Source organism: Ursus maritimus, unplaced genomic scaffold (assembly GCF_017311325.1).
Source record: "Ursus maritimus isolate PB19 unplaced genomic scaffold, ASM1731132v1 scaffold_8, whole genome shotgun sequence".
Classification (NCBI taxonomy): domain Eukaryota; kingdom Metazoa; phylum Chordata; class Mammalia; order Carnivora; family Ursidae; genus Ursus; species Ursus maritimus.
Genome location: NW_024426996.1, coordinates 64,743,240 through 64,770,111, shown reverse-complemented (window position 1 = coordinate 64,770,111; position 26,872 = coordinate 64,743,240). Strand labels below are relative to the sequence as shown.

Below are 26,872 nucleotides of genomic sequence, written 5' to 3'. Positions count from 1 at the left end.
CACGCTGCTTGTTACATCCTGATTAAACCCAAAGTTGCTTTTATGATTCCTTAAATTTAGGCCAAATTTTGCTTTAATCTCACAGACATATCCCAAATCAGAGGCAAACATAACTATATTGCATTATCTTTTTCTGGCTATACATGATTTATGTCCTCTCTTGGTGAAACTATGTTCCCATGATTTTGCTATTGTGATAAATTGAAGGCGTGATATTACAAACCAGGATTTGGAACAAGAAAGACTATGAAAATTAAAGTTTCTGTTTACATGCAGGATTCTTTTTTAGTTGTCACTGATTTTTTTCGTCAATAATCAAGGTGTCTCTGTATAAAAGATGTAAAAATGCTTCAGTTTTCTGGAACATGACAATTTTCCAAACCTCCTTTTTATTTCACTTGCTTACTTTATGGCAATGCCTTTACTTCCTTGATATGCCTTTTCCTTTTCCTCATTTACCCTTCTATGTTCACTGCTATTTTTTTTTTTTTTACCCTTAATGCCCTTTCTATTTCAAAATGGGCAAAGTATAAGGCTTGAGGCTCAATTCAGCCTGGCTTGGAATAGCTTTGTGTAAATAAGAGAATTGTGTTTTATGCTATTCAATCTTAAGGAGTAAAAATGACTTTCACTTTAGTGAAAAGAAGCATCACCATGTTTTAAAATTATAGGCTTTTAGGGCTGAGAGGAACCATGGAAATCATTGAGTCCATCCTTCTTGTTTTATGGATTAAAAGTGATCATGCGATCATTCTGTCATAGGTAAACTGCTCCCTGTACTCTGGGGCATACTTCATATTTCCGACCCACCTTACTCTCTCAGATTAAGTTGAGCCAGAGGTAGACTAAAATATAGTAGTTAAGAGTATAAGTTTGAGGTTAGACACACATGAGTTCAAAGCAGTTCTCTATCTTTTAGCTCCTAGGTCTTGGGCAGGTCATTTTACTATGCTGAGCTTTAGTTTTCTTTCAGCAAAGCAGGGCTGATTGTTATCAACCACATCAAGTCATTATGAGGACTGAGTTATGTCCTGTTTATAGAATACTTAGTTCAGTGCCTGGTACAAAGTGAGCGTATAAGAAATGGAACTTACTTTTATTAATATCCTGCTTCTCGTCCATCTTCTTGTCTAGACTGAGTTCTCAGAGCCACCGTGTCCTGTTCATCCTCTATATGTCCTATACATTGGCACAGTATCTCATTCCATGGCAACTCCATACTTATAATGACTTGAGCCCAAAATCTTGGAGTTATTTTGTCTTCTCTCTTTCTTTTGTCTCCCCTTTCTCTTTTATTTACAAATACCTAGGTGTGAGGTGCCATCATATTTTCCCGGACTGATGACGTGGGCTCTTAACTGGTTCCCCATTTCTCTATCTTACAGCAGCCAAAGTTATCCTCTAAAACATAAATCAGATCATATAAATATCCTGCTTAGAGCTCTTTAATGGCTTTCCATTTCACACAGCATAATAGTGAAAACCTTTATCTTTCAAACTCTTGTATCTTCTCTGCTATTATTCTCTCTGCCTCATTCCACTCCAGCCATACTTTCCTTCTTGCTTGCTGTTCCTCGACTCTCCAGGCACATGACTGCCTAGAGTGAAGATTTTTTAAAGAAAGGTCATTGATAGCCCATCCACATATTTCAGACTCTATCTACTTGCTTTCATACAGGAACAGAGGTGGCTTAAAACAAAATTAATGTGTTCAATCAGACAGAGTAGTAACAAAGGTGCCGCACTAAAGGAAGTCGACTCTTCAGGAATCTGAGCTGGGAAACCGATCAAGACACTCACAGTGTAGATGTAAGAGTACTTATACTGAGTTCACAGGACTTTTGTCCTGGTTAGCCCCTTTCTTCTTTAGATTTCATGATCTTTAGCTAACATGTGCTTCCCTCCTATTTTATTATCTGTGGTTTCTCTCTCTAGTCTGATACACTGTTTGTTCCAATTTTCTGGCTGTTTCTCTTGCTAAGATTTTAGTTAGTTCATCACAGATGTAGCATAGGTTACCCATTGCCAGACTCTCCACTCTTGATCATCTCTACCTAGTTTCTTCTTGGGCAGCTCTGCCTGAAGTTGGCTTGAGCCCAGTATGGCTGACTCGGAGGGAAGCGTGCAAATATCCCAAAACATATCTAGAATAATTCATGTGATTGAGCATTACGTTTACTGCTGAGTCACCCATCAGCCAGGACAAAAAAAGAAAAATACCACAGGCTGTATAATTTTCCTTACCCAATAAAAGGATACTTGCCAGTTTTTCAAGAAGCCAAACAGTATAATCTCCGGATACCAAATTAACACTTGACTGTCTGTGACATTATCAGCAACTTACTGTGTGTCATGTAAAAATGAGAACTCATGTTGAGTTGACAACTCATTAAAATTAGTATTTCACTTTATCTGTATTGAAATTCGATATGAAGTCTTAGAATCATTATAATAAGGAAATGGAAGACCCATCAGGGTAACTATAATTTGATTACAAATTAGAGCATTTTACCTTTGAAATGCAGTGAAAAATTTCTACACCTTTTGGTGGAGGGAGGACATAGACTGGAATTGGCTATACTTACAAATTTAGTTCACTTAATAACAACTGTGGATGCAAAAGATGGCTTTTTGTGGATATGGTGATAACTTTGATGGTCTTTAGGGACTATTATGGTGCAATAGAAAGAAACTGAGGCTTAAACCAAGAATCCTGGTGCTGTTTTTGTCAAAAACATGTGACCATAAACAAGTCACTTGACTTCTTTGAGACTCTTTGTCATCACTTGTATAATGAGGACTCACTACAGCTCTTAAATTCTGTATGGTGTTTTGACTTTTGACTACTTTGAATGAAGTGGCCCTAAAATTTCAACACATAAAGGTCTCTCCCAAGCTTCTAATTAGAGTGGAGGCTAATCCTTTGCAATGAAGTTGACCTTGCTGACCACCCTGCATTGCTGTTGTGGTTCGAAGGCATGAGCAAAAGGGACAACACCTAGGGAGTCCATCCAAACAGCTGGGCAAGGCCCTTTAGAGGACATTATCCTAGCCTGTGATAGCTCTGCTCTTTAGCTGTGCTTGTTCAGAAAATGAAGTGTTGTCAGCATTCCCAGAGTATATCAGTTTCTCATGTAATAGACACGTATCTAGCAACTTGCAAGACACTGATATATAAACCCAAATGCCAATTTATTCATTTATGACTTGAAATACAACTGTCAAGGACATAAGATATTTGTAGCAATTAATCAACACATTCTCTTTCTGGAAGAAAGCTGTAAGTGAAACAGAAGAGCTTAAAAGCTGGCTAGGTGATCAAGGCATGGCAAGGACTAAGAGCATCTTGTAGCCTGATGCACCTACCTCTAATATAATGCCATTCCTCCAAGGAGTGGGGCACAAAAAACTGTACTAGTTGTCTAGGGCATCCAGTCCCTGGATGTACTGAGCACACATTCGGTCCAGAATTCTGTCCAATTCCTATGTTTTCATGACTGAACTTCTTTCTCTTGCTACATCCTGTCATTAAGTGTAACCACACCTTCATTTTGACTCTGGTCAGCTTTGCTCTGTACTGGGGGAAACTGTGTTGCTTAAGAGCATCTCTGCAGTTGTCTGTGATCACCCATTTTTATACAGTAAGGCTCTTCTAACTCCCTGAGCACTGGGCATGCCTTTTGTTCCCTTGTGTTCCTCCCACGTTATACTGCATGATTCTCCCTCCTGTGTATTTTGGCAGTAACAAAAGAAATTCTCTCCAGGATCTGCAGTCCCCGGGTGTGAGCTTATCTCCAGGCCTAAATGCTAGGGGAGGGGAGACGAAGATTAGAAGGATGGAGGTGGAGCAAAGTGTGAGGGGAGTGGCTACTCCCAAAGCCAGATCTTTTGTCTTTGCTTTGTCCTTGCTGGGCTCCAGCCAGGGAGAAGGAAGGTTTGGTATTTAGCAAGACTCACAGTAGGCTGGGACTCTATTTTTTGCAGACCTTGAATAATCCCCCCCCTCAGAGAAAACAGGATTCTCAAGAGTAAAATGAATTATATCCTTGGCTAATTAGCTAGGATATAACAAAATTCTCGGGAGGATCATCCCATCTGAGAATTTCTATAATGTATGCTTGTTTTTGCAGAATCTATCTCTTTTCATTCTGTAGCCTGCCCATCCTACAGCTCATTCCTCCCAGAGAAGGCAAAGTTGTCAAGTAGGCAAAACCTCTTCCCCTTTCTTGCACCTCTCTGCCTTCCTCCTCCTCCTCCGCCTCATAACTTCTGATACTCAAGGGTGACCTAAGGCACTGAGTTTGCTCAGGCTGTCCCAGCTCTTGCATATGCCTGCTCTACTAATTCTTGCCTCAGGAGATGAAAGGCCACCTCCCAACACCCACCTGCATTAACATCTTCTGTTCGCTCTTCTTCTCATTGTCTTGTATCAGGCAAGGTGCCACACTTGGCAATCAGTGGATAGACCAATACCCTGATAAAGTATTAAAAACCTGAAATGGTTTTACACCTTACTCTTTTTTAGTGGACATGTGGTAGCTTTTCTAACATCATCCCACATTTCCTTCAAGCAATTCATTTGGTCCCCATTTCAGCCACCTAATTTCAGTGAGAATGGCTCTATCCTTAGCTTCAAAGAGGAGCTCTAATTAGTTCAAGTCAGTCAGAGAATCTCATTCCTGAGACACTCTGATTGGAGAAATGGGTATAACCTAATCAGAGATAAAGAGGTGCAAGAAGATATTTGTTGCCATTTCCACAAAGATCGTTTTCCTCCCTTCCATTGGTGCTATGAAAGGAGATGCTTGGTCTTCTTCATGTGATATGGGAAAGGGAAGTCTGAGACTCTGGCCACTGTGTTACATTCACTAGGGGAGAGCCTGGAGGGAATCCTGAGACTGAAGCAGGTATCCTAGAAGTCAGAAGAGGCAGATGGAGAGAACCTGGATCCTTGATGAGATCATTTGCATTGCTAGATCAAACCTTACCTTAGGCCAACTTGTCTCTCAACCTAGGTCTATAAATTCCCTTTATTGTTTAGGTCTGGGTCTTTGTTAAGTCACAAAAGAAAGAGTTTTAGAAAATATTCTGTTGTAATTTTAAAAGGTTTAGTGAACTATAGTAGTGCCATAACTCAAAGATTTCATTTTTAATGATGAAATTACATGCATCGTAACAGACATTTTAGGATTCCTCAGCTCATAATATGTAGATTATGTAAAGGTAAGCTTTGACCACACAGGATGACTCCTATAAAGCATGTGCCATCAGCCCCTATATACAAGTATACACCAAAACTACTGATTTCTGTCTTTGAGAAGGCCCTAAGTCATATGGGAGTCTTACCTCTAAACCCATTCTAGATTCATATTTATGTTATATTCATATTATCCATAGCTGTAACTGAACCCGCGTCCATCGGTCTGACACACAGCAAAGCCAGTCACTGAGATCTCAGATACACAGCAAGGAAACCGTTTATTTGAGAGGCAGCCAAATGAGAAGATGGAAGGGCAGGCCTCAAATCTGCATCCCCAAAGGGGCAGAGAACAAGTTTTTTGTAACCATAGGGGTTGAGATTACATACATCTTGATGAAAGGCTAAGAAAATTTAAGATTATTCATGAGGGAAGTTGGGGAGTATGTGCATCGAGCAGGCTTGTGTGTTCCATGCATCCCGTGTTCACTTTAGGGTGGAACATCAGAATGAGGCAAAACTCAGCCCCTGACGTCAGGAGGTTATCTTAGGACAAGGAGAAGGGGCTATGGGCATGCTCCTAGAGCTGGTACAAAACGAATGGGGTCTTGGGCTTGTTATTTCTGGTAACGATTGCAGGACCTTGCTTGTTTCTAGGCTGGAACCACATCAGTTGACCTTGAGTCCAGGCTTCTGCAGAGACAGCTTGTGGATTTGTTAGTGGGGTCTGAAAAGGCACAGTAGCTGATTAGGGGGAATCAGTTCTCTGAAAAACAAGCTTTAAACTTTCTGCGAGTTTCAACCTCATTAACCCTATGGGGCACAGTTTCAAAGCAGATGATTAGCAACAGCGTGGAGTAGTGGAGACCTAGATTTTGGAAAAAGATGCGAATTCTCTCATTTGCTGTGTTACCTAATCTCTTCTAAAAAGCTGTTCCCACATTTGTATAAAGGGAACCATGTCAACTTCACAAAATCGTTTAGCAATTAAATGAAACAATGAGCAAAAAAATGTGCACTGGCGTGGGGGTGTGGCCCGTGCCAGAGGCACTGAGCTTACTCTGAAAGCAGTGTTTCCGGTGGCAACGTTTCCGATATACACCTACATCAATTCATTACATTGTACATTTTAAAGTTACACAGTGTTATATTATCAATTATAGCTCAGTAAAGTGAGGGTGGAGAGTGGCATTTCCTTCTCCCCAAAACCACGACAGAGTCTAGTTGAGTGATGAAGGGTGTAGAGTTAGAGTAGGATTACCTGGCTTCAAACCCTGGTCGCTCAACTTCAGGGATTAGTGGGCAAGGGCGAGATAATGACACCATTTATTCCTCAGTTTCTTCATCTATAAAATGGGGGTAATAACAGCACTTTCTCCATGGGGCAACTGAGAGGATTGATAAAGCAGAATGGGAACACGGGGGCCAGAGACCCTGGGAGCAGAGTGACACTGGGAGTGGAGGTGTGGGCTGGTTGCAATATAAGGCCCACTGGGTAGGGGTTGTTTGAGTATTGACTCAGAGATGAGAGTGGAACAGTGCAAACATTCGGCTAAAAGCTCCTGGGCAGAGGGAAGCATCAGGACAGAATCTGTGAATTGGGATCTGACCTGATATGGCCCAGGGAGAGCAAAGAGGGGCAGCATGGCTGGAAAGGCATGGGTGAGGGAGAAGGAGTCACTGAGAAAGAGAGGAAAGCTGTGTGAACAGATCCATAGGGCAGGGCAGGCCTTTAATGATACTGGCTTCCACTTTGACTGCAGTAGGAGTCACTGGAAGGTTTTGTGCAGAGGACTGCAGTGTCAGATGTGTGTTCTCGGTGAACCCCTGGATACTCTACTGGGAAGAGAGTTAGGTTGTGTATTAGTCTGTCAGGGCTATCACTCCACAGACTGGGTGACTTAAACAGCAGAAATTTTTTTCTTACATGTCTGGGGGCTAATGTCCAAGATCAAAGTGCTAGCAGGCTTAATTTCTTGCAAGGCATTTCACCTTGGCTTCTAGATAGCTGCCTTTTTGCTGTGTGCTCACATAAGAGAGAAAGAGAGAGAGGTCTCTGGTATCTCTTCCTTCTCTTATAGCGACATCAGTCTTATAGGATTAGGGCCCTACCCTTATGACCTCACATAACCTTAGTTACCTCCTTAAAGGTTGTATGTCCAAATACAGTCACAGGTTAGAGCTTCAACATAAGAATTTTGGGGGGACAAAATCTAGTCTATAGGTAATGTGTTAACTTGGTAGGCTACGGTGGCCAGAAATTTGATCAAACACCTACCTAGATATTGCTATGAAGATATCTTTTAGTTGTGATTCACATAAGTAGACTTCGAGTAAAGCAGATTACCTTCTATAATGTGGATGGGGCTAATCCAATCAGTTGAAAGCATTAAGAGAAAAAGATTGAGGTTCTTCAAAAAAGAAGAAATTCTGCCTCCAGGCTGTCTTTGGAGTTGAGTTGCAATATTAACTCTTTCCTGGGTTCCTAGCCTGCCCTATAGACTTTGTATTTCGTACCCACCATCATGCAAGCCAATTTCTTCATTCTCTCTCTTCCCTGCCTTCTCCATTGATTCTGTATCTGTTTCAGGAGTACCCTGACAAATACCAGTAGCAGGGGTGGAATTAGGGGCATAAGGCAGACAGCCATTGTAGTGGCTCATCTAGGGATCAAGTGAGATGTCTTAGAACATGATGCTCTTGGACTTAATTTGTATGATTTCCTATGTATAATAATATTATGTCTGGATTTGTATTAAATCACCATAATTTGTGGTATTATGTAATTATAATATTGCAGTGTACATATCATGTTATAGTTTGGGTTATTTACATCTTCTCTATAAGATATTACATAATATTCATACTATATTCTACAAAAGAACTTGGAAGCCAACATGTAAGAAACAAAATGGCTCGTTTTGCCAAGCGTGGCATATATGGACTTATAGACACTTTGTTTTGGACTTTGTTCTTTTTTGGGAAGTTTTAAAGGCATAAAAAATTTAGTGGACTGTACTTATAGCTGAGAATTACACACTGAGTTCATAGTAGGTGTTCAATTCATATTATATAATACATAAATGGTAGGAGAAAACGCTGGCTAGAAAGGAACTTCGGGGGGACCCTTGGGGTAATGAGAGCTGTCATGTTTCTCCCAGGTAGCGGGGGATTTAGTTTATTTTAAAGTTATAAGTTCCCCAATATATATCATTCCATCTCTTTCAGTTCCTGTATTCATGATGAGTTTATTCTTAAAGCAGTTGTGTTGCAAAAGCCTTATAGCTTGGTTGTTTTAAGGAAGGAGACAGAATTCCAACTCCATTATTCCTTGCAGTGAGAATTTGGACCAGTAGAGCCTTCCTCTCTAAGACTGAATTTCTCATTTTAAAAATATAGATGATACAGAGACAGAATGCAGATTTGTGGTTGCTAGGGACTGAGAGGAGGGGAGAATGAGGAGCCAGTGAATAACAGATGTGGGATTTCCTTTTAGGCTGATGAAAATGTTCTGAAACTAGATAGAGGTAGTGGTTACACAACATTGTAAATATACTAAATGTTTGTTCACTTTAAAATGGTTAAGTCTATGTTATGTCAAATTCACCTCAACAGAAAGAAGTGGGGCTGAAAATAGTATCCACCTATTTTTCACCCAAGCCATTAAATGCTTAGCACAGTGGCTAATACTTAGCACTGGACAACCAAAGAATGCGGTTCTCTTCTTCCTCCTCCTCCTCTTCATCTTTTTCCTCTCATCGTCATTGTTGTTAGCATTGTCATAGCCATTCTAGAACTGATTCCTTCTCAGATAAAAATGCTAACCTGTATCCATGTCACCCAGAGGGGAATACTGGGGGGTAAGATTAGGAGATTAGGGTGGGATTAGTTTATGCCAACCGAAGAGATCCCGAATGTATTTAGTAGGCAGCAGAGAACCCCTGGAGATGCTTGAGCTGGACAGTAAAGTGAGTCGTACTGTGCTTTGAATCCGTTAGCCTCGGAAACATGTGGAGGGGATGAGGCTGGAAGAGGGGGACATAGTTAGCAAGTCACTCTCAACAGGGTCCTTAGATTACACTTTCTTATTTCCTCCTCAATCACCTTGCATTTGGCTGGCTACATAGCAAACACTTAATAAATACTTGTAGATTAGTTATTTTACACTTGTTTAATGCCTTCCTTTGAAGTACTTCCAGTTGAGATTACTTCTACAAATCACATAATGCAAGATAAAATGCCCTATATATCTGTCAGTTTTCTGTAAGACTGTTTTCTAAGTATTATATGTGTTCAGTTCATGGACTGGGTGTTCAGTTGCTGGAAAAATAGAAATCACCCCATTAGTCATACCTCTGCAAATTTCACATTTTCTATTCCAAGTTTTGTGGCGGGTGATATTTAAAGCCTATTTTTTTGCTGGCTATTGTATCACTACAACTGTATATTGCTCGTGGACATTTTGTGATTTCAGATCTAAGGAAAATGATGATGTTCCATTTGTTATCATTTTAAGGGAAGCACAGAAAGACCTTACAGTGAGAAACACAGCTTAATTAGCAAGTTGGTGATTCATATTACCCAGTGTGAAATCTCCACTGGCACCAAAGGAAGGATCAAAACAAAAGACATCTTTTGGATTTAAAATGTTTTTTTTTTCTTTTTTTTTGGGGGGGGGGTCTTACTCAGAATTCACAACCTTATTTCCCTGTCTCTAATCTGCAAAACCCACAGTGAAACATCATTGTCTCAAAGTTATCACATTTCACAATATCAGGCAAATGTACACAGCTGCTTATTGATTAATCTCTGCGGACAAATGTCCTCAGTACCATTTTGTGCACAGGTGTATGCCTTGATTTATATAATTCAAAGGCTTTTAAACATCATAGGATTTTAGAACTTAAACAGACTGTTGAAATTTTCTAATTGTACCCTTGCTATATATTGATTGAGAAAGTCCTCATAAAAATTAGAAAACTTTTAGATTGATTTATATTTTATTTGGCATATTATTTATATATGTTATAGAAATATTTGTATATCTATGTATTAACCTGAGTAAATTCTTCAATTTGTAGACTATGTGTATCAGACACATCTCTTTCTGGTATAAAAAAAGTAGAGAAACTGGTTTTAGTTACAAAAAACAGAAATAAGGGAATTTTTTTGCTCAAGTGATGGATCCAAGGATAGTTTTTTAAATTAATTGGACTTAGTGGTTTAAAGAGATCTGTTTCTTCTTCATATCCTGATTCTGCTTTTATGTGAATTTTCTTCAACTCTCAGACTGTCTCTTTGTGATGGTTGCTGGCAGAGTTAGGCTTACATCTTCTAGGATCAAGATCAGAGGGAAGAGAATGACTTTCTCTGGGCAATGCTTGACTTAGCTCTGATTAGACAACTTTAATCAGGAGTTTATCCTTGAACCAATCACTGTGACTTTAGTTTTGGAAAATATTGATTGACCAGAAATAGCTTTTGTGTTAATACCTGGATTCACGGGATGTGGCCAGTCCCATCCAAACTATGTATACTGAGTGTGGGCAATATGATTTCTCTATAAAAATTGGGGTGTTCTTCCCAATGGTTGATGGGAGGTTAATGCGAGGTAGACATAACCGACAGATGCCCGTGAGAACTTCACAAGTAGACTCTGGGATACGATGCAGTAATAAACGGATGGGAGGTAGGTGATATTAGGAGGAACCCCTCCCCAGAAGACTATAAATCTGCAGATTAGGAACCCTAGTTCTACATTCCAGCTCCTCCATGAGAACATGATCTCTAAAAGTGAAATGACTTCTTCATCAAATCATAATTAAAAAGGCAGAGGCAGCCTGCCTAGAACCGTTCTATTGCTTTTCCTATAGATGAGGATATTTCATAGGTTAATCATATATATGATTAAAAAAAATCCCATTTTTCAAAGTGTTATTTTTGCCTCTTCAAAAATTTGGAGAACCCCCAAGAACAAGTGAGTATGACTCTATAAGAGAACTGTTAAAACTTTCTGTGTTGAACTGTTGAATTTAGTTCTGTAAAAGGTGAGTATATGTAAGCTCTGTTTAATCATTCTCTCATGATAGTGTTTTTTTTTAACATAGAAAATTTTCACTGGGGTGTTTTCACAATTTAAACTGTATGCAGAGAAAACTATATTTGCAAGTTCCTCAATGAGATATCCTTAGAATGCTATTATTATCACATAAAAAGCAATAGTTTTAGGGTAAGGGGCTTTTCAGGATTTCTCAGAGTCCTTTAGTCTGCCTTCGTTTATCAACTGGTTGTCACCATTCTGTGCTGCAGGGCATCAAAGAGTTACCTCTTATGGGTGCCCATGGGAGAGCTCTCTTCATACCTGCCCCACACAGTATACTGGTCCAGGAGACCTGGCTCAGTCTCCACCTCTTCCTGCCAGCTTCAGCCCACACTGTGGGCAGGCTGCTCACTCTGTGGCCTCTTACTGCAGGGTCCCCTCTTTCCCTTCCCTTTTGGAACTGCTTGAATCCCTCTGTTTTCTGGCACTGGTTCACCCAGAGGGGCTTTCTTGATCTTTGCCTTGGTAAACCATATGTGTACAGGCTGCCCCAAAATACTGTCTGTCATTCCGTGGTCATCCTGCTCTTGCCCTTGGTCCCACGTTTGCAACACTGGGCACTCTGAGGATCCCATTGCTCAGAGCTTCAGGCAAGAAATGATCACAGTCCCTGACTTTGCAGAGGTGGAACGGACATTTGGGTCCCCTCAATATTACAGAAGGAGATGATGGAGAGTTCTAAGAAGAGAGGATGCTTGATGCTCTACACACTCATAAGGTGACCCTTCTTCCCTCCAGGTTCTGCTTAGACCTACTGGGTTGCGTGGAGGTGTTGGTAGTGGCTATGGTGGTGGGTGATAAGCTGAGGTCTTTGAAAGAAACAAGCTCTGTGGGGCAGTGACTGCTACCAATTAGTGGTCACTCTCTAAAGTACCCTTTGCTTGTTCCCTAATGCTCCACTCTTTCCACATCAGCCAGGTCAGACCATGCCACTTCTTTGCTCAGAACACTCTAATGACTTTCCATCTCACTCCGCATGGAGTCCAAAGTCCTTACTGTGGCCCACAAGACCCTACCTGATCTGGTCCCTGTATCCCACTCATTCCTGCTCTACTACTTTTCTTCTGCTCATTCAAATCAAGCCTAGCCTCCTTGTTGTTCCCTGTACATGTCGAAAGTGCTTTTGCCTGCTGCTTCCTCTGCCTGAAATGCTTAGCTTGTATATTCTCAAGATTTGCTCTCTTTCTCTTGTAAATCTTGTCTCAAATGTCACTTTATCACTGAGGCCTGCCTTGACCATTCTACATAAAATAGCATCTTCTGACAATCTTGACTCTCACCCTGATTTCTTTTTCTTTATATCATCCACCAATACCTGAGATATACATGTCTGCACTTGCTCATTGACCATCCCCTCCCAGAGACTTTGTCTGCTTGGTTCATTTCTATACCCCAGCAGCGAGGGCCATGCCTGATACTTGGTAGCTCTCCATAAATATTTGTTGACTTAATAAGTGAATATGTGATGAATTAATTAGGTTGCATATGGTAAAATTAAGGCAAAACAAAGAAACTCACTTTGATGTTTCAGTCGACTGGTTTTAACTAAATGCAAATTTCAAATCTCCAGCTAAAAAGCCAGCCCCTCTCTTAATTTTGACACAGTACTTTTGACTGTTTCCATTTTTGTGGAGAACAACCAGATACCTGCACAAACCCTGAGAAGCCCTCACAGGCATTTGGCACCAAGTGTTCATTTCTTCTTTGCCAGAGGGAAACCTTTTTGCATTCTGTATTTCCACTCCCACACTCTCATGTGATGGAAGCTACAAGACCAGACTAGGTTACTGGTAAGATCTCTTTTTGCTCTGAAATGTGCACCCTATGCATTTCGTTTCCTTCCATTCCACTTTGTATGCACTTTAGAGCAGACATTGTTCCTTTTTGCCTCATCTGTATTGTTCATCTGCTTATAACTTGTAGATGAGGCTATTGTGGTACATGATTTGGAAGACTGGTCTTGACTACGTCTTTCAAATATGAGCTAATGGTGACTACAGAGGCTGCTAATTTAGGAATATGATTCAGGTAGTGTGGATGATGCAGTTATTGTTCAGGTTAGGGCTCTACTTGAGGCTATCAGTTTTCATCTGTAGAGCTCTGTGGAGCTTAGGGCTCCGAAAGCCATTAAAGATGGCTTCTCTCCCGTTAGTCAAGTACATTTCCTAAGGTGATTTTACAATTAGTTTCCAAAGGACTGTTGACAGGGAACAAGGGGACACAGCTTTTTCTATAAACATTTCTCACCAGAATTTTTCAGACTCTCATTCTTGGCATAGGATTTTAGTCCCACTTTTGCCTAAAATCAATACAGTTAAATTTGTCTCAGTCTGGTAAGATTATTTGTGTGTGTGTGTGTGTGTGTGTGTGTGTGTTTGCTTTTCGTTTTGTTTTTTTTTTTTTTCTCTCTTTAATTCATGTAGGGTGGAAGAAAAAGGATTTTGTGGTTAGATTGACAGAATGCTTGTGTTAAGTACATTTCCAGCGAAGAATAGAACAAAAACAAAAGCCCCTATTCGGAATAAAGTTTGTTTAGAACTGGAATTAACCTGTCTTGAACATGATAAATGCCATACTTTTCAAAGGTTTGCTATAGAATTGATTTCTTTCTGTATGGTTCTGGTGGTTTAATTTGATTGGCATAGCAAAATATTGCTATTTGATGTGGGGAAAGTTATTTTTAATGCACAGGACTGTAGGTGTAAATTTTATTTGTGTTAATAATACCAAATAAACTGCATTTATGTGTTGAGTTTATTTCTGGTTACTGTACTACTACATAATTTGATTGTCCAGTGTTCAGACATGGATTTAAATCTTTATGCAGCTGGGAATTAGCTAGTCACATTGTATTTGCTTCTGCTTGTGAAATCAGGAAAATGACCATGCTAAAAAAAAAAAAGGAAGCTATTTCAGGGTTTTCTTTTCTTTCTTTCTTTCTTTCTTTCTTTCTTTCTTTCTTTCTTTCTTTCTTTCTTTCTTTCATACAAAGTTAACTCTTTACCTAAGTCTGTTTGAATGATGAGTCTGCAGGTATATGGTTCTGACTTTCCCATTCAACTGTTACCTATGCTTAACAAAAGATGTGACACTTTTTTTCTTATTTTTCCTTTAAACAAATTAACATATCATTTTTATACTTTTAAAGATGAAATTTAAAAAGACTAAACAGAGTTGGCTTTTACCACATTACAAAGTTATTATTTCCAATATTTACTTTGAAAACTATACTTTTTAATAAATCATCATCAGGTACTCAAACCCATAAAATGGCTGCTGGGTTAATGTGGTTTCAGTGATACCAAAGCACATTATTTTCCTGTATACTAAAATAGTCTTAACATTTAGCAGACAATAAGATTATTTGATCAAGTTTGCACAACTTCAGTGACAATAACAGTTGATTTAGGCAGAGCTTCAATTTAGTTTCTAGAGTCTGTTCTACTTCTTAGGCTAATTCTTGCCCAGCTCCAGGGGAGTTAAGACCATGAAAGCTTTAGTATTCATCTACTTTAACTTTGTGATGAAGTCCTCATAAAATAAACAACTATGATTCATGAGTAGAGTAAGTTTTTGCCTTAGCTTATTTTATTACTATTTTGCCCTATGGGTTTGACTGTATGTATGTCTAATTTGATGCCAAATCATGAATAGAGATTAAATTCATTGGAGACTTTCAATCTTGAAGAATTAAGTATTCGTAGGTAATAACTCACCAATATTCACTCCAGCTGATTTGCATCAGGAATGACAATTTACTCAAGGACATCAATAATAAACAAATATCTACTTAATGTTTGGATGGTACGGGGGGGGGGGCATGTAGGTACCTGGAATTTGTCTTCAAGGAGCATGAAATCGAACTGATGAGGTAATTAATGCTTAGGTATATGAAAAGTCACTTAGGGTCATAGTAATGCAAACTAATAATAAATTATATCTTAATTGCCAAATGAGGAGTATAGTAGACATCATAGATACCCTGAGTAAATATATTTACTCAAGCTTGAGTAATCAAACCTGAGTAAATTTATACTGCTTCCTCTCACCTTTTTATATTACATTCTTTGGAATAAGGTGGTTCATTCCACATAAATAAGTAAGGGCAATAAACAATACCAGATAACATTTATTGAATAGTTCTGATGTGCACAGGTGTATTACTTCATCTGAGCCCCCAAAATCCCATGAAATAGGCCCTATAATCCTCATTTCGCAGATGAAGAAATCGAGGCCAGAACAACTTGCTGATGTCTGTCCGCATAACTGGTGAGTAGCAGAGCTTAGAGCCTGTGGCTGTACCACTACGCCAGTCTATCCAGGACCCCTGGTTCTGAGGTGCACCGGAGATAGGAATCTGGCCACAGAGAGCTAGCTTCTCACTGCAAATTTACTTTTACAGGGCTCCAATTAGTACACAGAAAGAGCTCATTTACTAAACGGGCTCTGAGTAATTGGCTAATGGGCTTTTGGTGAGTAGTGTCCTCTGGAGGGCTGTTTCCACAGCCTGATGCATTGGCCAGTCAAGCCTGAGGTTGTTTATTCCACTCCAGGACAGCCCAGCCCAGCACACTAATGCTGTTGGAAAATGGCTCCCTATTGAAAACTCAAACTGGATCAACAGAGCCTGGCTCTAGCTTTCAGAAGGCAACACTAGCAGCCCAGCAAAGTGGTTCTGGATATCCTTGCCTCAAGGAATGAGGGTTGGGGTGGGGGGAATAGTTCTCCTCTTTCATATATGAGTTAAAACAATGAGGACCTGGGTCTGGATTTTCCCCCCAGACCACAGGCTCTGTAAGCAACCTGATGTCTGGTGAAGAATGCAAGGGGTCAAGTCATTGACTTATGGCTATGTGGTTCTGCTTGTCATGGCACTTGGATCCGCTGCACAGGGAAATTGGTGACAGGTATATCCCAGCGGATACAGCTTAGTGCTGCCATCTCTTTGTGCCCTGCTTGCTTCAGCTGTAAAATGGAGACAACAATGCCCACTGGGCATGGTTGTGGTGAGGAATCACTGGGTTGATAAATATAAAATTCTTGGAAGAGAACCTGAGTTCAACACACATTACTTATCATCATTATTATTCAGCTACTATTATTCCATGTGTCAGATTATAGAGTGGAAAGAAAATGAGATTTAGAAAGGGTTTAATTTCTAGTTCTTCCCTCTACTACTTGTAGGAGCTTGAACAAGTCACTTGACCTCTCCACTCAGGGCTCCCATCTGAGATGAGGTAGCCCTCATAGGGCTGTTTAAAGCACTAATAAAATTATATCTGTCAATTTCATCTGTAAACTGTAAAGTCCCTTGTTCATTATCATTATTAATGCCCCGAACCTGATCTTTCTATGGAATTCTCTCTTATTAACACAATAGACACAACTATAAATATGGGAGTCTTATTAAGCTCTTCCTCCCAATTAGTTGGCTGGCTACAGGATTTGATTCTTAATATCTCTAGTATCTGGTCCCTCCTTATCCTACTGGAATTTCCTTAAATATAAGGCTCTGTCAGCCTCCTGACTGGCCTCCCTGACTCCAGTCTCCAGTCTACTAGAAGATTGTTCTAAAATGAAAACTCAATCTTCTTACTCCCCTTCTTAAAACCTCCAGTAGTTTCTCCTTGCCTTCAGCATCAAATTCCAATTTATTAGCATATGGCAAGGAAGGTCTCCCATGACATGCCTTTTTACACACTTTTTACACACTTCCTCAGGGTTACTCTTGCCCTTTTGCTTTTATCAACATTTGTGTCATATCAAATTAGATATAGTTCTCAGAACATGCCCTTGTCTTTTTCTTGTGCTTCCTGGCCCTTTCTTCCTCATTATCTTCTATTTGCCCTTTAAGATTATTCTAGCATTATCCACACTAAAGAAGGTCTGATGTCTCCTTTCCCCAGTACCCTTGCTGAGTCAGGAATTTCTCTTCTGTCCCCCATGACATGCAGTATTTTTTCTGATTGCATTGTTTCATAACTACTCTTTTATGTATCTTTTTCTTTATAAGACAGAGGAATCCTTTGGGATTTTTATCTCATCCTACTTGTTTCTGTATTTTTGGTGGCTTGGGGGAAAAAAAGTTGAATGAAAGGATAAATATTATATTCAATATAAAATTATAAAAATTTCCAATAAAAGTAAGATGATGTAGTTGTCCTTCCAGAATCATTTCCAAGTTACTAATCCACTCCACTCTACAAGAGGTTTACAAAGGAGACCATACTTGAGATGTAGTATCATGTGTTTGACCTTGGACACAGCCTCCCTAAGTCTCATTTTTCTCTGCTTTAAGATGAGAATAATAAGAGAATCTACCTTGTTGTTGCAAAGGGCAAATGAAATATGCATATAAAACTCTTAAAACAGTGATTGGTATCCAGTAAACATGCTGTAAATGTGGATTACTGCTGTCTTATTAGCTTCAAAATAGAAGTAAATTCACCCCATCTTTCATTCAATAAAGTTGTTCTTTGGGGTTGTCAATGAAAAATTTTGTGGGAGAGGTGGTCTGTACCTTTTCTGAACCTCAGTGAAGTAGCTCATAAAAGAGTAGATTTATTAAAATTCAAAGTCAATATTTATCAGGAAAAACAATGGCGTTCAAAAAATATAGAGTTCTACTATAAGCAGAGGAAAAACAAAAATCTGTTGATTCCATCTATCTCTGAATGATAGCTTTCTCTGCTTATAGTTCATAGTAAAACAAAGGTTTCCAATTCTCTACTCTCTCTTTCTGCTGACACCTCTTAGGAATATTTTTGTCTTTTTAATACTCAAACAAGAAAAGACTAACTGATATATGACAGACAGTGAGGTCAAATAAAAAGAGACACTGGTTGGACCTGCATCTGTCAGTGACATGCTCAGTGTCAGGATACCTGTCCAGAATTCCTTTGACACTTCATCTGCTATGACCACCTACATGGCTGTGATCAACAGTCTTTCAAAGCATAGGTAGGACAGAGACAAAAATGGCTATTCTCTACCTCCTGAGCAGGGGTGTCAGGAAGATGACTTAGGAAGAGGGCAAAACAGGGTTTTGGAAAGAGCATGGGCTTTGGAGGCTGACTCCTGCGTCTTCATCCTTTCTCTTTCACCTGTTCTCTTGCTCCCCTTGAACACACTTAACTTTCTCTAAACTTTATTTTCTTTATCCATATAATGGACATAACAACATCAGTCTTTTTTTTTTTTTCCCCAGAGATTTTATTTATTTATTTGACAGAGAGAGAGAGACAGCCAGCGAGAGAGGGAACACAAGTAGGGAGAGTGGGAGAGGAAGAAGCAGGCTCCCAGCAGAGCAGGTAGCCCGATGTGGGGCTCGATCCCAGGACTCCGGGATCACGCCCTGAGCCGAAGGCAGATGCTTAATGACTGAGCCACCCAGGCGCCCCAACAACATCAGTCTTGAAGGGTTGTTGTGAGCAACATGGTGCTTAGCAATATATCACAGCTGTCCCTTTTTCTGTGTGCCTTGGCAGTATCAGGAGCCATCTTTGTAATCCCCTGCTGTTCTTGAATCTAAAAAGCCTTGAAAGATAATGCCCTGGCTACTTACTGTACTGTGATTCATTGTTGAGAGCCTAGAGATAAAAACAGTTTAGGGACACTGTTGATTATAGTAAGTAAATGTTTCTCTGCCTTCCTCCCTTCCTTCTCCTCTCCCTCCCTTCTTCCCACCTCCTCTCTCCCTCTTTGCCTCCTCTCGCCTTTATTCCCCCCACCCACTCTCTCGCTTCCATTCCTCTCTTTTATTCCCTCAGCGCACTTGTCAGATAACAACCTGTGGTCAAGAAAAGCTCATCTTGAATATTACTGATGGCATCATCAGTACCCTTAGGAAGCAACAGTCACTTTTTTCATATGTCTCTAGGTCTACATGTATTTCATTGTCAGAGTCTTTATTTCATCTACCTTTATTGGTCCTCCATTCTTGAAGGCTGAGTCTGATATAATCCTTCTATGATACAATCCAAAGTCTCTTTTGATGCAAGACCATAGGTTCAAGGGGAGTAAGAGAGGATCTCAGCAGTAAGACTCAGCCACTCCATCATACTGCATAATTATTAGGCTATCTTATGTAAAATCTACTTCTAAATCCCAAGATATACCACTGTGCACTGTTTCAGGGTAGAGAAATAAAAGAGGTCCAGATTTCATGTAGACTCTTAGTTTGGAGAGAACCATAGAAAGATTCTAGTGCCAGTAGACCTGTACAGATCTTCGGTTCTATACCCATCACTGGATCATATGAACAATCTCAGAGACACATGTCTTGGTAATGCATAAGTTGATTAGAGGCAAGGATAGAAACAGAACTCATGGCCCCAGACTGTATCACAATGCTTGTGGCCTTGGGACAGGCCATTAAAATTGACATGTGGGCAGAGTTCCAACACCGATATGGCTCATACCTTCTCTTACTTAACTAGCTAGTGAATTATCACCTTTCTAGTTTTTATTCAAATGCCTGTTTCCCTGGAAAGCTGTACCTCAGCTTCCCAAGAGAGTTAAGTCACCCCATTTTTTGTCCCTGTCGTGTGTTTTTATATTTCCAAATCAGTTCTTTTTGAGTCCGTCTTCCCAATGAGACCATCAACTCCTGAGGGCAGAAACTCTGTTTATCACTGAATCACCACACCTAGCTTGGAGTCAATACATAGCCTACATAATTGCTGCTCAGTGAATATTTGTTGAGTGAATAATGAACAGACTGTGCTGCTCAAATATTTGGACCGGATGTAGAGTCACAGAGCTCACTTGTGAAGGGAAACTGTTCATGTCCCTTCCACCTCTCCCATTGCTGATGAATGAAGCCCAGCCTAAATTCATGTCAAATGCTCTCCTGTCTTTGCAGGGCTGCATGATTGAGCTGCTGCTATTCCTTTCAGGCATACTGGAAGGTTCTATATGCAATAATGTTGGAGTCCCTAAAATTTAGGAGGAGAGATATTTCATGGCCCTCATACTGAGGTCTATAAGGAGTTTTATTTTCTGAATAAGTATTGATCGCAGCTTACAAAATACTGCAAACCTATATAATTAAAAAGAATGAGACCAGTCATTGGTGGGCAGTGCATAGCTAAGTGTAAGAGAAGACAAATTCTTCAGGTGCCTGTGATTTTATAATTGTACTTGCTTGGGAAGCTTATTAAAGCTTTGCAGGTGCAATGTTTCATCACAGAGTAGTGAACCTTTGAAAGATATGCATAATAAACAGAGTTTGAAATATGTTTTTATTCCAGGCCATATGGTCCTGTCTGGAGCTTTCCTGGATCTTTGGGTCAGTTCATTGTTGAAAGATGGGCTTGCAAGGATCCACCTCTCAGAGCAGCTGTCAGAGCCCTATCACAACGAATCTGCTTTTGCATGATTATTTATTTTATGTGGCTCTCTGAAACGAGCCCAGCCTTGCTCAGTAGTGGAAATGTGCTGAGCAAAGTCTCTTCCCTGAACAGCTTGTGGCCACATCACAAAGCAGTGTCCTTCCTTGTCCTTAAAAAGCAGACTAGCAAGACTTGTACAATAGGTCAGGACAGGCAGTCTGGGTGAGGTGTCCCCACCTGGGCTTGAACTTGGTGCCAGCAATATGAAAACTTACACAGTAGCATTTTAAAGAGATGCCATTGTTCTTTCTTCTCAACTTGCTATTACTCACTTTCCTGTATCTCCTGACTCTAGGCCATTATAGTGGTCATTTTATGCAAACACTCCAAGTGATTTTGTGGTGTTATTGTGGTGAGGATAATGCTAATGTTTACTTCCTTTGCTTTTGTCATTAGCAAAAGGTGGCATTGACTCCTCTGAAAATGGCTTTTTAAGGGGCATTTAATATAATTTATTCAACATTTATTATATATGTATAGGATTTCCAGTAACTGATAAGAGACATGGTCCTTGTGATCACACAAAAATATTCTACAGTGCAAAATGAGCAGTGAGTTGATCAGATTAGAAGATAATTCTTTCTCTTTATTTGGACAAGACGAATTTGTAGTTGAATTTTGTTACTGTGGCTGAGAAGATAATCTTGCCTTCTTGAGAACTACCTTTTCTCTGTTCTTATATTGGTAATGTTATATTCAGCATTCTATATCCATTTGTAGCATTCATTCATTTAAGCAATATTCTATTAAACACCTACCCTTCAACAGGGTAAGATCCTTGTGAAGATACTTGACCTTGAGGGTAAAGTCTGCATCAGATTTTCCTCTCCTCTGTGAGAATCACTCTGCCTAAAACAATAACTTGCATTTAGTAGATGCTTAGTAAAGTGTTTTGTGGTCGTAAGGGAGGAATGAAAGAAAGAAGCTAAGAAGGAAGTATTAATATCAGTCTATATATTCAGGATTTGGTTTGACAAATTATAGTTCTAAAGCCCTAAATCAGTTTCAGAGCAAAACCTCAGGCCTACGCAGATAAGGTAATAAGATGGGAGATATTTTCTCCTAGGGCTCTACTCTGGTACCCTAGGGGATTTCTGGGACCAAGAGCCGCCATTTAAGCTCATACTGTGTCCAGGAGAGTGGAGTGACATTGCTCAAGAGGGTTGAGAGCTCCCAGAGTTCTGAAGAAGAGAAAATACTCCAGGGGACTATACCAGACATACAACCAAGGGCCAAAGAAAGAGTTCTTTGAGAAATATTAGGAATCAGAGGTGAAGTGTGGTAGCAGCAGCTGAGACAGTGGAGAAGCTTTTGGAGAATTCAGAGAGTAAGAGGCTGATGGAAAGTGATGAGGAATCTCAGGTCTGAATGGATGGAGACTTAGAATCACCAGGTTGGGACTGGAAGCAGAGGCTGGATAGGGACAGACAACAGTATAGTAAGAGGGATTCAGGTGTTGGGTGTGGATTTGGAATCAATACCCATTGAAGTCTTGGTTGTTCAGCCTGAAGATGCTATGATCCTAATATCCAGATGATAATGCTGAGACCAGTGTCTTATTAAGATAATATTAAGATGATTCCTTTTTTCTTTCATTTGTTCATTTGTTTGTTCATTCCTTCCTTCTCTCCTCTCTTCCTTCCATATCTTGTTCCCTCCCTCTCTTCTTCATTCCTTTAACAAGTGTTTATTTAGCGTCTACTCTGTGCTAAGTACTGTTCTCAGGATTGGGCATATTGAAGACAATAGACAGATGTCCCTTTTTTCTCATGGGATTTTCAGCCTTCTGGGGAAGATAAACAATAACAAATAAATAAATACATGAAGAAGACATTTTCACTTAATGATAAAGGCCACAGAGAAAACAGTACAGGATAATATGAGAGAGAATGGAGTAGTTGGGAATAAAACTTTAAGTTGGGGCATCAGAAAAGATACCTTATGGAGATGAATTTAAATTAAGACCTATTTATAATAAAAAGCCATGAAGTGAGGACCTAGAGGAGTGATACAGGCAGAATGAAAGTCAGGGTAAAGATCATGAAATGGAAAAGAGCTCAGCACATTTTAAGAAGACAAAGAAACCCAGTGTGTCTGGACAGTGAAGGTAGAAGACAGCAGGGAGTAGGCAAAGGGGAGCTAGGCAGAGGCCAGATCATACAGAGCCTTAAAGGTCATATAAGGATGTCAAATTCTGCACTAAGTAAGATAGGAAACCATTGAGTGGAGGAGTTAAGCAGGGAAGGAAATAAGTTAAATTGGTTTTTCAACAATTTACACTTTCTGGGCTATGTTGTGTGTAAGAGTTGTGGCAGGTGACCAGTAAGGATGCTACTGTGGTAGTGTAGAGGGATAGAGAGGTGGATGGAGGCAGAGCCAGTTACAGATTGGCAGTGGGAGAGAATACAGCGAAGGGAGAATCAAGCATGACCTCCAGGTGCTTGGTGTCAAGAATTAGATAGATAGTGCCATTTGCTAGGATTAGAAAAGCTGGGTGGGTGGGGGCAGTTTTGAGGAATGGGTTAAAAATCAAGAGTTCTATTTTATACGTGTTAAATTGTATTTATTTAAATTGATTTAAAATCAGTTTTTTGAAATTGCAAAACTAAAATGCATAAAAATAAAATGTACCATTTTAACCATTTTCAGGTGTACAGGTGAGTGGCACCTAGTACATTCATGTTGTACAGCCATCACCTGCACCCATCTCTAGAACATTTTCATCTTCCCAAACTGAAACTGTGCCCATTAAACAATAATTCCCCAGTGCCTCCTCCCCTCCATCCCTGGTAACTATTCTACTTTGTGAGTTTGACATTCTGGGTACCTTATATAAGTGGAATATATGTGTCTTCCATGTTTACTTTATTTCACTTAGCATAATGCCTTCAAGGTTTATCCACATTGTAGAATGTTTCAAAACTTTATTCTTTTTTAAATACTGAATAATATTCCATTGTAGGAATATAGCACATTTTGTTTAACCATTCATCCAGTGATGGACGTTTGGGTTATTCCATCTTTTGGCTATTGTGAATAATGCTGATTTGAACATTAGTGTAAGAATAGATATGTTAAAGTTTAAATGTCATTTTGACTGAAAGGGGAGAAGTCTCTTCTACTTGATGACTCCAAAATTCACATTTTCATCTCAGACTCTACTTTGAGCTTTTTCAACTCTTCATTTGGAGATCAAAAAAGAAACCTAAAGTCATCATAACCAAAGCTTGATTCATTATCTTCTTTGCCTTTCCTCCAAAACTTATCTATGCCCAGTATTCCCTAATTCAGAGACTGATAATGATATCCATTAAATCGAGTTATCTTTGCTACCTTATCTCCTTCACCACTGATCTCCAGTGAATTGTTCAATCCAGTTGATTTTATCTGAATATCTGTTTAATCCGCCTGATTCTCTCTTGTCTTCACTTACACCACCCCAGACCAAGCTCCCATCATCTCCCTCATGCTTTACTACAATCACGCCTAAATACTCTCTTGGATTCCATTCTTGCTACACTCAAATTTATTCTCCACAGAGGTCACAGTAATCTTCTAAAAATGCAAATTAGCTAAAGTCACTCCCTTGCTTAAACTCCCTCAATGACTTTTAATGTGGTTGGGATAAAGAGCAAAATCCTTAAAATCTTTATAAGGACCTGCATGTCCCCGGCCTTATGGCTCTCTCTCCACTATTCTTTTTTTTTTTTCCTTTCCCCTTCTGCTTTTTTGAGATATAACTAAAATATGACATCGTTTAAGTTTAAGGTGTACAGTGTGTTGATTTGATACATTTTTATATTGTGAAATGATTCCCCCTGTAGCGTTAGCTAACACCCTCCACCACCTCCTATAGCCATTTATTTTTTTGTGTTGAGGAGATTTAAAATCTACTCTCTTAGCAACTTTCAAGTCCGTAATACAGTATAATTATCAAACTATTTACTATAAATACCATATAGTACATTAGATCCCCCCAAATTATTCATCTTTTAACTAAAAGTTTGTGGCCTTTGAATAACCTCTCCCCATTTCCCCCAGCCCCAGCCCTTGGTAACCACCATTCTGCTATTTCTATGAATTATTATTATTATTTTTTAAAGATTTTATTTATTTATTTGACAGAGAGAGAGACAGCCAGCGAGAAAGTGAACACAAGCACGGGGAGTGGGAGAGGAAGAAGCAGGCTCCCAGCGGAGGAGCCTGATGTGGGGCTCGATCCCATAACGCCGGGATCACGCCCTGAGCCAAAGGCAGACGCTTAACAACTGCGCCACCCAGGCGCCCCTATTTCTATGAATTATTGATAAGTCTTTATGATCTACTGAGCCACCTTCTTGGAGTTCCTTAAATATGCTGTGAACTTCTGACCTTTCACATACATGGTTCATTTTTCTCGGGTTGCTCTTGTCTTTGTTCATCTAGTGAAGTGGACATCTGTCATGTTTTCTGGCTGCCTAGCACTTGTTGGACACCCTGGCTACGTTTGAGGAATGTCCAGATTTAAGAGTTTTGCCTAGCCAAGGTAGAGAATGACATTCCTCAGGTTTTGTCAGAGCAAGGGCACACACATGTGATCTAGTCTCTGCCCATCAGACTTGTCCACATGAGAAAATAATCTGAAAGTGAACAGCTTGAGGAAGGCAGAACCTCGTGTGCTGGTGAGGAGAGCAGCATGGGCATCCAGCTTTCGAGAAGGACTGGTTATAAGGTCCAGCTTCTGGTGCAGAAGTAGTGGCTGCTATGCTTCTAGGAAAGTTGGGTCTTGGCAGCAATGCGGTATAGGACTTAGTGCCCATTGGATCAGTAGCAGTTAAGGAAGTTTCTTCTCCACCATTTCTGTGTTGTGCTTTTGGGCACTAGTCCTGTGAGCTTTGTTTGAGCCTACTTCTCCAGCTTGACCCTTTTATGCTTCATCAATCAAGGTCAGGTTCTGTTACTCACAATTACAAGAGAACCCTGACTGATGGCAGTAGATAACCCCAACGAATGCTGAGCTCTCAGCTCTAGTTTGCTCCAGGAAACTGCACCATTCCCCCTGCTCTCCCACCCTTGCTGACTGAGCTAGATCTTCCCAGCACAGCCCTTGTCAGGACTCCGTGGAGTGTTGTGGCTCGGCATGCATCTTGCTTGGGTTCCAACTTCAACTCTCTCACTTACTTGCTATATGAATTCTTCAAATCTTACCTCACCTCTCTGTGTATCAATTCCCTTATCTGTAAAATGGGGACAATGGTAATATCTCTCTCGTAGGTTTAGGGGAAAGAGGAAATGAGTTAATGTGTAGGCGAAATGCTTGAATCTGTACCTAAATGCCCAATAAATGTGAGCTGACATGTTGTTCTTTCTCACAGTTTCTCACAGTTTCCATGTCTTTCCTTCCATAATACTCTTCCATAATACTCTTCACAGATTGCAATTAAAGGCTCACAGGGTGGTAATTGGATTAAGATATGTCTTCCACATGTGCTGTTAAGCTCTACAAAAAGAGGGGTTGTTCATTTTGCTCTCTATTATATTCCCAACTGCTAGCACAATATATATTTATTTAATAAGTGTAGGGTGGCTGTTGTCGTAGGATCTCAGAAACCCTGAGCCATGTGGTCCCCACCTCCCAGCATGCCGAGGCAGGGTGGCTTCAGCAGCACCCGGTGTTCCCGGCACCCTCCCCCTAAGTTCCTTGTCTTTAGTGATTTATTTTTTGTGACCCACAACTGACCCTTTCCCACAGAGTACAAACCCCGGCCCAGATGCTGCTGCTCTTTCCCTTGATGCCCTGATTTCTCTGGTTCTCAGCACTGAGCATTTTTTGCTGACTCTACACCCTCTGAAAGCTGTTTGAAGCCAGATGGGAGGCAGAGATAAAGCAGGTTTCATTCATCGCCCTTCCAGACTCGGAGAGAAGTAACAACAACAACTGTACCAACAAGTAGAATATGTTGAGTGTTTACTATAAACTTGGCATTATTCATAGAGCTTTATATGTATTAATTTATTTAATACCACAATCCTAGCAAAAAGATACTGTTGCCCCCATTTTACAGAAGGGGAAAGTAAGTCCAGGAAAGGAAGTCTGGAAGGAGAGGAAGGAAGAGGGGTAAGGGGAAGGAAGGAAAGTTTTCTGGTAGAAGAGAGTTTCTTTCTTTCTTTCTTTCTTTCTTTCTTTCTTTCTTTCTTTCTTTC

The 26,872-nt window shown here is 40.0% G+C and overlaps 1 protein-coding gene across 1 annotated transcript in view; it reads left to right on the top strand.

The window, feature by feature from the left end:
• Positions 1–26,872, top strand: part of LOC103658444 (cytosolic beta-glucosidase) — a 73,003-nt gene that overhangs the window by 33,881 nt on the left and 12,250 nt on the right. The gene's annotated exons all lie outside the window — the stretch shown is intronic.